The sequence below is a fragment of the Platichthys flesus genome, chromosome 19 (assembly GCF_949316205.1).
Source record: "Platichthys flesus chromosome 19, fPlaFle2.1, whole genome shotgun sequence".
Taxonomy (NCBI): Eukaryota; Metazoa; Chordata; class Actinopteri; order Pleuronectiformes; family Pleuronectidae; genus Platichthys; species Platichthys flesus.
Window position 1 is genome coordinate 1 of NC_084963.1, and position 14112 is coordinate 14112.

Sequence of the window (14112 nt, forward strand, 5' to 3'; positions counted from 1 at the left end):
GTTTTTATTTATTTTTTTATTTTTTTATTGCTTTATAGTAAATTAACAAGCTCAAATACAGAACACATTGTTTATGGATAAGTTAGAACAAGAACAGTTTAAAATCGTAAAGTCACAAAGTTCATTTTGTTACTTTTTTAATTTTTATAAAAAATATAAAATATATATATATAAAAAAAATTATAAACAGAAGAAAATATATAAACAAGTTTAAAAATCCATAGATACACGGTATCAGGATGATTCACAGCCACAAGAAGTGAAGCTCACATTAGAATCAACAGGGGGGAGGAGTCTGAGGGCCAGCCTATATATAGAGGAGCCCTCCGTCTCCTCACTGTTGCTCTGATCTTCGTAGGGGAAAGACCTCACTGCTCAGAACTGGTAGCCATTTCATCCCATCATACGTGCCTTTTTGACCTGAAGAAGACCCAAGAGGGTCGAAACGTCGTCAGGTGGCACGTTAACACGAGTGACTCGGTCACGTGTTTTTCATTTTTGATTTTTATTTTCACTTTTTTTATTTTTTGAAGTTTTTGATTTTATTTCATAAATTGGACATTTTATATACAAAATTTATTATATATATCTCCTTAATAAATAGAAAACAACTACAACTATATAAAAAATTATAATTCATTATATATAAATAACAAAGGCGACACAGACTTATATTACAAATTCACACAACACAAACATGACCTATTATGACCAAACTGACAGAGGTTGGACGACGGTGGTATATGGGAAACGACAAGGTCGTCCCTACCATCGCAATAGGGACCAGGTAGCCCCCTGGAGGAAGGACAGCGCACCTTCCGCCACCTTTAAAAGGAGGCGGATCAATTTCCCCTATCCTAACCCTAACCCTAACCCTAACCCTAACCCTAACCCTAACCCTAACCCTAACCCTAACCCTAACCCTAACCCTAACCCTAACCCTAACCCTAACCCTAACCCTAACCCTAACCCTAACCCTAACCCTAACCCTAACCCTAACCCTAACCCTAACCCTAACCCTAACCCTAACCCTAACCCTAACCCTAACCCTAACCCTAACCCTAACCCTAACCCTAACCCTAACCCTAACCCTAACCCTAACCCTAACCCTAACCCTAACCCTAACCCTAACCCTAACCCTAACCCTAACCCTAACCCTAACCCTAACCCTAACCCTAACCCTAACCCTAACCCTAACCCTAACCCTAACCCTAACCCTAACCCTAACCCTAACCCTAACCCTAGCCCCTTCCGCAATGCATGATGGGAGCACTTCCTGAAAGGAGAGAGAACAAAGAAAAGAACTTAGCTACCTAGCGCTTAGCTTCATAGCATTTAGCTCTTTTTCCAAAACCGACAGAAGGATGACCCCGGCTGACCCCAGAGCGGTGTGTGAGTATTACCCAGCTGTCCTATTAAAGTTGAACAACTGAAGAGACTTTAACCTTAAAGGATGTTAACTCCTGAGTCTCCAATAGGACTGAAACTCAATGCCAGAGCCCTTTGAGTTTAACCAAGTTGTCCTATCAAAGTCGAACCACTGTAGAGGCTTAAACCTTTAAGGATGTTAACTCCTGAGTCTCTACCAGGACTGGAGCTCAAGGCCAGAGCACGGTGAGTTTCACAAAGCTGAGTTTTACCACACTGTCCTTTCAAAGTCGTGACGAGCCAGAGACCTAAACCTTAATCCGAATTAAAACCTTAACCAATACCTTAACTCTAACCCTAACCATTAAACCCGATGCCTAAACCTAAGGCTTGAAGCCGAGGCCTAAACCTAACCCTAAACCTTAAAAACGTAACCTTAACCTTAGCCTTAACCTTAACCCTAAACCTAACCATTTAAATCTATTGCCTAAACTTAACCAGTTGATCCTAATAAAACCGTGAATCCTTTTTAAAATTACCTTACAATTAGATTACTATAAACTTAGTTGGACACACCCTGGGGTCCGATCAACCCTGGCGGGGCCTTCCTTGGGAGAGGGTGTCTGGTGGTAATGGCCGAAACATCCAATGACCCTGAGGTCCACTACTGATGATGTGTTTCATAAAACTAGGAAATCAAAATAGTGCCTATAGATAAAAATAGCCCAACCAACTCCGTTAAAATTCAACAACCTTCAAATCAAGGTTAAAAAAACAATTCGGCAAAAGGGGATATGTGAGACTGTGAGAGTGCTGACAACGTGCGTCGGCCAGTGCATTGCCTTTGGCTCCCCAGACCAAACTGCCCAGTCGTCGGACGAAGCGGGGGGAGTCATCGAGATAGATCTTCTAAACCTAACCCAGCCCGTGCCATCGGAAGAGCTGCCTCTCTTTGAAAAACGATTTGCATATCCCTACCAAATTTATTCAGATCGGTGCTCTGCCTTAAGAAAAGAACAAGCCTGAAAAAGGATGAGAAATAAGTCTCTGGAAAATAATACACTAAGAAGAACCTCGATATACTCAAGTATAGAAAGCAAATTTGAATCCCTCTTCTCCCCTCTTTCTCTCACTTCAGTAAGTGAGAGAGTAAAGGGGGAGACAGAGTGTCAGCCCGAACAGGCAGGAGGGAGCTCTTGCCCGAACAGGCGTCTCCCTCTAACTCTGTCTCCCTCACTTGTTAAATCACAGAAAAGAGAGATTAAAAATAGATTAGAGAGAAATAAGTCTCTGGAAAATAATACACTAAGAAGAACCTCGATATACTCAAGTATTTGAAAGCAAATTTTAATCCCTCTTCTCCCCTCTTTCTCTCACTTCAGTAAGTGAGAGAGTAAAGGGGGAGACAGAGTGTCAGCCCGAACAGGCGGGAGGGAGCTCTTGCCCGAACAGGCTTCTCCCTCTAACTCTGTCTCCCTCACTTGTTAAATCACAGAAAAGAGAGATTAAAAATAGATTAGATCCAAGATTTTACAATTTTAATATTATTAAATGAATTAATTATATATAAATTGTTTTAAATTAATTTATTATATATCTATATATTAGTTGAATGATTAATTAAGAATTATATTACTTTTTCAGACAAATAAAACCCATAATTATTCAATTTTAAACAGATAGGATGGAATTCTCAGACGCCATTTTAGAAAATGGCCACGCCCCTTCCGCAATGCATGATGGGAGCACTTCCTGAAAGGAGAGAGAACAAAGAAAAGAACTTAGCTACCTAGCGCTTAGCTTCATAGCATTTAGCTCTTTTTCCAAAACCGACAGAAGGATGACCCCGGCTGACCCCAGAGCGGTGTGTGAGTATTACCCAGCTGTCCTATTAAAGTTGAACAACTGAAGAGACTTTAACCTTAAAGGATGTTAACTCCTGAGTCTCCAATAGGACTGAAACTCAATGCCAGAGCCCTTTGAGTTTAACCAAGTTGTCCTATCAAAGTCGAACCACTGTAGAGGCTTAAACCTTTAAGGATGTTAACTCCTGAGTCTCTACCAGGACTGGAGCTCAAGGCCAGAGCACGGTGAGTTTCACAAAGCTGAGTTTTACCACACTGTCCTTTCAAAGTCGTGACGAGCCAGAGACCTAAACCTTAATCCGAATTAAAACCTTAACCAATACCTTAACTCTAACCCTAACCATTAAACCCGATGCCTAAACCTAAGGCTTGAAGCCGAGGCCTAAACCTAACCCTAAACCTTAAAAACGTAACCTTAACCTTAGCCTTAACCTTAACCCTAAACCTAACCATTTAAATCTATTGCCTAAACTTAACCAGTTGATCCTAATAAAACCGTGAATCCTTTTTAAAATTACCTTACAATTAGATTACTATAAACTTAGTTGGACACACCCTGGGGTCCGATCAACCCTGGCGGGGCCTTCCTTGGGAGAGGGTGTCTGGTGGTAATGGCCGAAACATCCAATGACCCTGAGGTCCACTACTGATGATGTGTTTCATAAAACTAGGAAATCAAAATAGTGCCTATAGATAAAAATAGCCCAACCAACTCCGTTAAAATTCAACAACCTTCAAATCAAGGTTAAAAAAACAATTCGGCAAAAGGGGATATGTGAGACTGTGAGAGTGCTGACAACGTGCGTCGGCCAGTGCATTGCCTTTGGCTCCCCAGACCAAACTGCCCAGTCGTCGGACGAAGCGGGGGGAGTCATCGAGATAGATCTTCTAAACCTAACCCTAACCCTAACCCTAACCCTAACCCTAACCCTAACCCTAACCCTAACCCTAACCCTAACCCTAACCCTAACCCTAACCCTAACCCTAACCCTAACCCTAACCCTAACCCTAACCCTAACCCTAACCCTAACCCTAACCCTAACCCTAACCCTAACCCTAACCCTAACCCAATCCTGTGCTTGTCATGACTCCTAGTCAGAAACCCCTATCCCTAATCAGGGATCCTCTACCCTAACCCTAACCACAAGACCCCTTGCCTGAACCTAACCTTTAACCCTAAGCAGGGCATTTTTAAGCTGTATTAACTTCACCCAAAATGCTTTGTTGTTGAGACTAAACGAAGACTCCACACAAGAATGGTTTGAAAATCTTTAATTGGGAAGTAAAAGGAGGAAAAATACCCTAAAAATACCCCACCCAACTTAGTGTAGTATGGTTATATAGGTGATTCAAAAGAAATCCCAAATACATATAACTGGAGCTATTAATCTGGCCACACAACAAAAGCATAAGGATTGATTGTGAAAAAGCTAAAACTGTGATGCCAAGGAACTGGGAAATTCAGAAATGGGAAATTCTGCAAAGGGGAGGAGCTAGATGGGATTTATAAACGGGTGCGATGCCCTCTCCGGTCTCAGACTGACATGACGATCCACCGGAGAAGGAGCTAAACAACAAGCTCTCACAGAGACCCACCCTGGGGATGACTTACAGACTGAATCCAAATTGACTGACTTACCTGCCCTTGCCTGAAGAAGGAACAAAAGATTCCGAAACGTCGCGACAGGGCCAGACTATAAAAAAGCTAAATTTGACTTACCTGATACTTACCTGACCAAGCAACGAACCCTCCCTCGGACGAGAGGAGAGACCTAAGCCTCAATTTTGTATATTTGTATATAGTTCGTTGTTTTTTGAGAGTCCACGAATGTGTAATAACACCGTTTATAAGCCTATGTATTAGTTTGAGAGCACAGGACCTGTGACAAATGGGGACCAGGGAGCCCCCTGGAGTGAAGGACCGTGCACTCCCCACCACCTTTTTGAAGGAGGTGGGTTCATTTTCCCCTCACCTAACCCGCCAGTGCCTCCTCCAGGTTCTCGTTTCCTGGTCCTCAGTCCAGCAATCCTGTGCTTGTCATGACTCCTAGTCAGAAACCCCTATCCCTAATCAGGGATCCTCTACCCTAACCCTAACCACAAGACCCCTTGCCTGAACCTAACCTTTAACCCTAAGCAGGGCATTTTTAAGCTGTATTAACTTCACCCAAAATGCTTTGTTGTTGAGACTAAACGAAGACTCCACACAAGAATGGTTTGAAAATCTTTAATTGGGAAGTAAAAGGAGGAAAAATACCCTAAAAATACCCCACCCAACTTAGTGTAGTATGGTTATATAGGTGATTCAAAAGAAATCCCAAATACATATAACTGGAGCTATTAATCTGGCCACACAACAAAAGCATAAGGATTGATTGTGAAAAAGCTAAAACTGTGATGCCAAGGAACTGGGAAATTCAGAAATGGGAAATTCTGCAAAGGGGAGGAGCTAGATGGGATTTATAAACGGGTGCGATGCCCTCTCCGGTCTCAGACTGACATGACGATCCACCGGAGAAGGAGCTAAACAACAAGCTCTCACAGAGACCCACCCTGGGGATGACTTACAGACTGAATCCAAATTGACTGACTTACCTGCCCTTGCCTGAAGAAGGAACAAAAGATTCCGAAACGTCGCGACAGGGCCAGACTATAAAAAAGCTAAATTTGACTTACCTGATACTTACCTGACCAAGCAACGAACCCTCCCTCGGACGAGAGGAGAGACCTAAGCCTCAATTTTGTATATTTGTATATAGTTCGTTGTTTTTTGAGAGTCCACGAATGTGTAATAACACCGTTTATAAGCCTATGTATTAGTTTGAGAGCACAGGACCTGTGACAAATGGGGACCAGGGAGCCCCCTGGAGTGAAGGACCGTGCACTCCCCACCACCTTTTTGAAGGAGGTGGGTTCATTTTCCCCTCACCTAACCCGCCAGTGCCTCCTCCAGGTTCTCGTTTCCTGGTCCTCAGTCCAGCAATCCTGTGCTTGTCATGACTCCTAGTCAGAAACCCCTATCCCTAATCAGGGATCCTCTACCCTAACCCTAACCACAAGACCCCTTGCCTGAACCTAACCTTTAACCCTAAGCAGGGCATTTTTAAGCTGTATTAACTTCACCCAAAATGCTTTGTTGTTGAGACTAAACGAAGACTCCACACAAGAATGGTTTGAAAATCTTTAATTGGGAAGTAAAAGGAGGAAAAATACCCTAAAAATACCCCACCCAACTTAGTGTAGTATGGTTATATAGGTGATTCAAAAGAAATCCCAAATACATATAACTGGAGCTATTAATCTGGCCACACAACAAAAGCATAAGGATTGATTGTGAAAAAGCTAAAACTGTGATGCCAAGGAACTGGGAAATTCAGAAATGGGAAATTCTGCAAAGGGGAGGAGCTAGATGGGATTTATAAACGGGTGCGATGCCCTCTCCGGTCTCAGACTGACATGACGATCCACCGGAGAAGGAGCTAAACAACAAGCTCTCACAGAGACCCACCCTGGGGATGACTTACAGACTGAATCCAAATTGACTGACTTACCTGCCCTTGCCTGAAGAAGGAACAAAAGATTCCGAAACGTCGCGACAGGGCCAGACTATAAAAAAGCTAAATTTGACTTACCTGATACTTACCTGACCAAGCAACGAACCCTCCCTCGGACGAGAGGAGAGACCTAAGCCTCAATTTTGTATATTTGTATATAGTTCGTTGTTTTTTGAGAGTCCACGAATGTGTAATAACACCGTTTATAAGCCTATGTATTAGTTTGAGAGCACAGGACCTGTGACAAATGGGGACCAGGGAGCCCCCTGGAGTGAAGGACCGTGCACTCCCCACCACCTTTTTGAAGGAGGTGGGTTCATTTTCCCCTCACCTAACCCGCCAGTGCCTCCTCCAGGTTCTCGTTTCCTGGTCCTCAGTCCAGCAATCCTGTGCTTGTCATGACTCCTAGTCAGAAACCCCTATCCCTAATCAGGGATCCTCTACCCTAACCCTAACCACAAGACCCCTTGCCTGAACCTAACCTTTAACCCTAAGCAGGGCATTTTTAAGCTGTATTAACTTCACCCAAAATGCTTTGTTGTTGAGACTAAACGAAGACTCCACACAAGAATGGTTTGAAAATCTTTAATTGGGAAGTAAAAGGAGGAAAAATACCCTAAAAATACCCCACCCAACTTAGTGTAGTATGGTTATATAGGTGATTCAAAAGAAATCCCAAATACATATAACTGGAGCTATTAATCTGGCCACACAACAAAAGCATAAGGATTGATTGTGAAAAAGCTAAAACTGTGATGCCAAGGAACTGGGAAATTCAGAAATGGGAAATTCTGCAAAGGGGAGGAGCTAGATGGGATTTATAAACGGGTGCGATGCCCTCTCCGGTCTCAGACTGACATGACGATCCACCGGAGAAGGAGCTAAACAACAAGCTCTCACAGAGACCCACCCTGGGGATGACTTACAGACTGAATCCAAATTGACTGACTTACCTGCCCTTGCCTGAAGAAGGAACAAAAGATTCCGAAACGTCGCGACAGGGCCAGACTATAAAAAAGCTAAATTTGACTTACCTGATACTTACCTGACCAAGCAACGAACCCTCCCTCGGACGAGAGGAGAGACCTAAGCCTCAATTTTGTATATTTGTATATAGTTCGTTGTTTTTTGAGAGTCCACGAATGTGTAATAACACCGTTTATAAGCCTATGTATTAGTTTGAGAGCACAGGACCTGTGACAAATGGGGACCAGGGAGCCCCCTGGAGTGAAGGACCGTGCACTCCCCACCACCTTTTTGAAGGAGGTGGGTTCATTTTCCCCTCACCTAACCCTAACCCTAACCCTAACCCTAACCCTAACCCTAACCCTAACCCTAACCCTAACCCTAACCCTAACCCTAAACCCCAACCCTAACCCAAACCTAACCCTAACCCTAACCCTAACCCTAACCCTAACCCTAACCCTAACCCTAACCCTACCCCTACCCCTAACCCTACCCCTAACCCTAACCCTAACCCTAACCCTAACCCTAACCCTAACCCTAACCCTAACCCTCTAACCCTAACCCTAACCCTAACCCTAACCCTAACCCTAACCCTAACCCTAACCCTAACCCTAACCCTAACCCTCTAACCCTAACCCTAACCCTAACCCTAACCCTAACCCTAACCCTAACCCTAACCCTAACCCTAACCCTAACCCATACGCTAATATTTACCTGAGCGAGTGGGAGCGAGAGGCATTAGCCAAGTGCACCCATAAACCCCTCACCTACCTCAGATTCTTAGATGACATTTTTGGAATATGGCAACACGACATTTCTTTATTTTCTGATTTCATTGACACATTGAATAGCCACCACCCGTCCATTAAGGTTAAGTACATCATAGATCCATTACAAGTTAATTTTTTAGATACAACTGTTTTTTTTGACCGGTCAAATAATTTGTCATACTCAAAACTACTTACCAAGGTTTACTTTAAAACAACAGACACACACGCCCTTCTTCATAAAACTAGCTACCATCCGAAACATACATTTAAAGGCATTATTAAATCACAAATCATCCGTTTTTATAGAATATCATCCCGTGTAATAGACCTGCATTCTTCCATTTCCATCCTGTTTTTTAGTCTCAGATCTAGGGGCTATTCTAAACGCTTCCTCCGCCAAATCAAGACCAGCACTTTGGCGTCTCTCGCTCCTACTCGTTCCATTCCCCGTATTGCTCCACCCCAGGTCCCGGTACCATTCATATCTACCTTCTCACACAAAATCAAAGGACTACATAACATCATCAAACAGAACTTCATCCATACTCAAACCCTACAGCCGGCTTTCAAAAATCACATCACCATATCAGCGTACAGGAAAAACAAAAACCTCCACAGTTTACTAATACGGTCTAAATATTCAGATAACAAACCACCAACACAAACCCAATACCACACACACTATAAGAACAGAAAATTTATCTCAAACCTTCACAGCAATACAGCATTTCCCACATTAGGCACATTTACACTCCACACCACCAACGTCATTTACATCATTACATGCACCACCTGCAATAAACATTATATCGGCGAAACAAAACATTCCATACTCACCCGACTAAAACAACACATATATAACATTGGGGAAGGCAAGTTGACCACCCCCCTCATTAACCACTTTCAGCTCCACTCCGTCAATAACCTCATAATTTCCGGTCTGGAATCTGAAGACCATTGGACCATTGGGCAGAGAAAGAGGGCCGAAAAATTATGGATTTTTAAGTTAGGCACAATCACGCCAGCAGGCCTCAACGATAACTAATCATACTCATAGGACACCCACCCGACAATCCGTTCAAAGTTCTCGCTCATGTAGTCTTCCTTCTCAGCTCCCCCGTTCGTTTTTCCCCCCCCCCTTTTTGGTTTTTCTCCCCTCTATGGCTACCCATGCTGCCTGGGTCCACTCAGGCCCCCCAAGGCACCACTTTAACACACATGCCTCGGGGGGAATCGATCAAGGGTTCTTTGGACCAGGGGCGTCATCTCTGCCACTACGCTACTATTCATTTTACATTTTTGGTTTCATAAATCCCCATTTTCTATTCTATTCACTAATATATGATATTACAGTATTAAATAAAATCACTTTCATAGTTAAAATTAATCCCTAACCGCGTCCACCTAGTCTTTTATTTTACTTTTATTTATTTGTCCTTCCATAAATTATTCAGACAGAATGACGCCCATTATTACTCCAACCCAGGCAGCAACTTTATTTACCCTTTCTCTGTCCCGTGGTCCTTGCAGACGTGCTCTGCCTGGGGATCATACCCTGGTCCCCCGTTAGAGGGAGCGGAGCTCTTCCAACCTTGTCACCACTACTCAACAGATCAATAGGCCAGTGCAAACAAATCATAATCATGAACCCTGAATCCAAACCCAAACCCAACCCTAACCCAGCCCGTGCCATTGATCTGGACACACAATCCGTTTTAAAACTACTTAAAAATAAATGTAAGAACTACTGTACATACAAAAACCTAAAGAATAATCCCCCAACCAGTCTAAATACAGGGGTCTGGGCATTTTTTAGCTCTAATGGGGGAGTTTTTAGGGGGGTTGAACCCGGGTCCTCCACATGAGAGACCGGGAGCTATCCTGGTAGGCCACAGATGGTCTTAAACATTCAACCAGAATACAGAGTTTTCTCTCTAAAACCGTCCAGCCACCGCCCCCTAAGGGAACCAATCGACAGGGACAACAACTTTCCCTCCAAAATTCAAAAATACTGGAGGGAAACCCTACAAAATGGCCGACCCTCCTAGCCCTATCACATCAGATCCACCCACACATACATTTACTGATTGGTGGCTTGAGCCTTGGGGGAGGGGCACACTTCCCTTCCTCCAACACTTTATAACCACCCGAGCTGTTAGTCCTATTACACAATCCTCTGAAGAAGCAGAATCCCTGCGAAACGTCAGGATTTTAACACTACTTAACGGTACGTCAGCTTCGACTTTTTGATCTTTTAAAAACTCTGGTTTTAAGCAACCTTGCTTTTAAACTATTTTAAATTTGTTTGTAATTATTAAAGTTAGTATTTTTGGATTGTCCTGGGGGGCTGCTACTATAGGCCTGGTTAAGTCTTAAAACATTTGACTCCTTTGTTTTTTTAAAAAAACTCTGGTTTTAAAGCAGCCTGGCTCTAAACCAGTGGGAGCCTTGTTTTTTCAAACTGAGGCTACAAATGTTTGTGGAAAACATCTGATAGTTATCGGCCTAGGCCTTTCCCCGGGTTTTTTTAAACAGTTGACTCCCTCTCTAAAAACTCTGGTTTTAAAGCAGCCTGGCCTGGACCAGATGGAGTCTTGTTTGTTCTAAAAACTAACAGGCTTAAACACCTGAGGAAACACTACCTAGGCCGTCCTCCTGTTTTCCAACAGTAGACTCTGGCCTCAAACAAACAAAAAGGACGGTTTTTTCCTTTTTTGCACTTAAGATTACAAACCTCTTTTCTTGGGTTCCTCCTCCCGGCCGGGACGAGGACCCACATCAGAGACATATTTTTATATTTTCTTTTTAATCGTTTCTGGATATAAAAATTTTTTTAAAAAAAACTAACTATCTGGAAATCTCCCTCTCGCTCTTCTCTGCACTGAGACGTTTTTTTCGGAGTTCCCTTCTGTTATTAGGTGACCCACCTGGCTGCGGGACACCAAAGGCACCTGAAACCACATCCTTCTGGACTACTGCCTTAAAAACGCCACCCCAGCTCCACCTAGGGGGGACCCAGGAACAAGCAGTCAGCAGAGTACTACGGGACCTAGGAGACCTCCACCTACACCACCAGAGAGACCCACGTGGCAACAGGACACCAAGGCACCCAAACCTCACCCTACTGGACCACAGCCCAAACAACAGCCCAGCTCCAGCTAGGCGAGGCCTAGGCACAAGCTATCAAGCTACCACGCCATCTACGGGTCCAGGGAGATCTCCACCTACTAAACATCAGGGTAAGAGCTCCCTCCAGTGATTTTCCAAAATGTCTTTTAACAGAGTGAAGCCCGTACCGTCGAGTGGTTTAGGACACAGACCACAGCTCACACATGCACACACAAACACATCCCCACAACCCCTGATGTCTGTAGGCACGCACTTAGCATCATTATGCAAGCATGGCAAACCACGCAGGATAACAGGCATGGACACAACACCCACATACACTTTACATCAGGCACCAGACCCGGCAACCCGAACGGCGTCAAAACAAATATTCCAGCTAATACAGGCTGTACACCACAAACAGGTAACAGACTATGCAATTTCTAGCAACACTTTCCCACCCGGGATGATGCGCCAAGTAACCAGATTAACAGACTTCATCAAACCGGCTACACCATCAGACACCACACGTCATAAGGTTCGAAACAATACAGACAACTGGATGAGAACTAACATGGTGATACTACAGGAACATTACACAAATACAATACATACCCTCGGTCATACAGCACACAACCCCATAGCCTTTCAAATAGCTTCTGGATGGGCGAGGAAACGTTATGGCCAGAGACTCCGGCCAGATACCATAACAACAACAGAAGGTATTTTGAACAGGCATAGGCAACATAACAACAGCAATAACAATAATAAACCTTCTACCACAACAAAGACCAGGTTGGAGGGCTCCCTCTCCACCATCCCGGAACTATCGGATGAAGACGAATTCCCACCACTACCAGTCAGCAGTAAGTTACCCCCTACAATTCAACCTTATTTAATTCCACAGGCCCGGACACCACTTCTCCCCACCCCCACCCAGTGCCAGACAACACTGGATGGCATACAACCTCAACCCCAACGATTGAGACAGGACCGCCCATATCAGACCAGCAGACAGATGACACTTCCTGTACCCCAAACCAGGCCCCCCCTACAACCGACACTACCTGACCACCCCATACCCAAACCACGACGTAGACTACTGAATGGACTACCGACCCACCCTAACCCTAACCCTTACCCTAACCCTAACCCTAACCCTAACCCTAACCCTAACCCTTACCCTAACCCTTACCCTAACCCTAACCCTAACCCTAACCACTACAAGGGCCCTCGACAAACCCCGAGGGCACCTGTACCTGTACTACCGACTTCCAGACTAACCCCTCCAGACCCAAACACCTCCACCCCTCCCACAGTGAGGGGCAAGAAAGTAGTCTCCTGGGGACCCGAACCGGTCTCCCAGGAGACAGGAGCTATCTTAAAACTATACCCCAAACTCTCCCCTATCGTACCGGCAGTGACTAGACGGAACTCCCTTACCACACGACTACCTCTAAGCTCCAGTACCTCCGACACACCGACTACCATTACAAAACGGACACAACAAATAGAAGCCCAAATCCATCAATTACCGGACACACACAACAATACCCTAGAACTCCAATCCATATCATTAAACACCCAGAATAACTCAAATGTCTCCACAATTAACCATGACACTATTTCCTCTTCCCCTTCTACACCCACAGGTGTTGCTGGTCCCCGGAATGGCGCAAAGGAACAGCGAGGAGCCCCGGTAACCACAACGGGAGGGTCATCAAACATGATGAGCGGGCAATTAAAGGCTAACAATGCCATTGAAACCGTATCTGAGACCTCCCTACCACCACTCCTCCTCGGAAGTCCACCTCCCACCGGTGCCATTCGGGGACCCAGCACACCTTCACTCCCCGACGATAGTCCCGCAGGACCCTCCTCCACCTCCTCCCCATTCAGCTTACCACTATACATTGCCACACCAGGTAATTATCACCCTACATCACACATTGCACGACACACCCGGAAACTCCAGGACTGGTCTTTCAAAGGCCGCAGACCAGTCCTGGTGTTGGGGGATTCAAACATCAACAGAATCCCCCCCCACAAAAACCCAGACTTACAACTTGACAGCTACCCGGGGGCCAACATGTACCACTTTTTAAAGATCTGTGAGAAAACTGTCCCCAACCCCAACACAAAAATAGTGGTCCTCTCCATTGGGATCAATAATAAAGACCAGGACCCCAGGCAGACTTCCTGCAAACAGCTAAAATCCCTTTACAAACAAGCTCAACTTGCCTTCCCTAATGCCGACATATACTTTCCTATCATAAACTTCTCAGACAATCTCAGCAATAAACAACAATACAATTTGAAATATATTAACAACACAATAGCCACCTACTTCCCGTTTTTAGCAGAGATCCCTCATGACACCTTTTTAACAGAAAAGGACAACATCCATTGGAAGCCGGCTACTGCCCAACTCATTTTCGATTATTGGTGTAAACAGTTAAATTTATAGTACCACCCAAACCC

At 44.4% G+C, this 14112-nt stretch overlaps 1 long non-coding RNA gene across 1 annotated transcript; it reads left to right on the forward strand.

Moving 5' to 3' along the window:
• Positions 1–11198: 11198 nt before the first annotated feature.
• On the forward strand, positions 11199–13550 carry LOC133975607 (uncharacterized). The gene is made up of 3 exons (XR_009924766.1): positions 11199–11762; positions 12422–12497; positions 13284–13550. It is a non-coding gene; the product is annotated as an uncharacterized LOC133975607 (long non-coding RNA).
• The last annotated feature ends 562 nt before the right edge of the window (positions 13551–14112 follow it).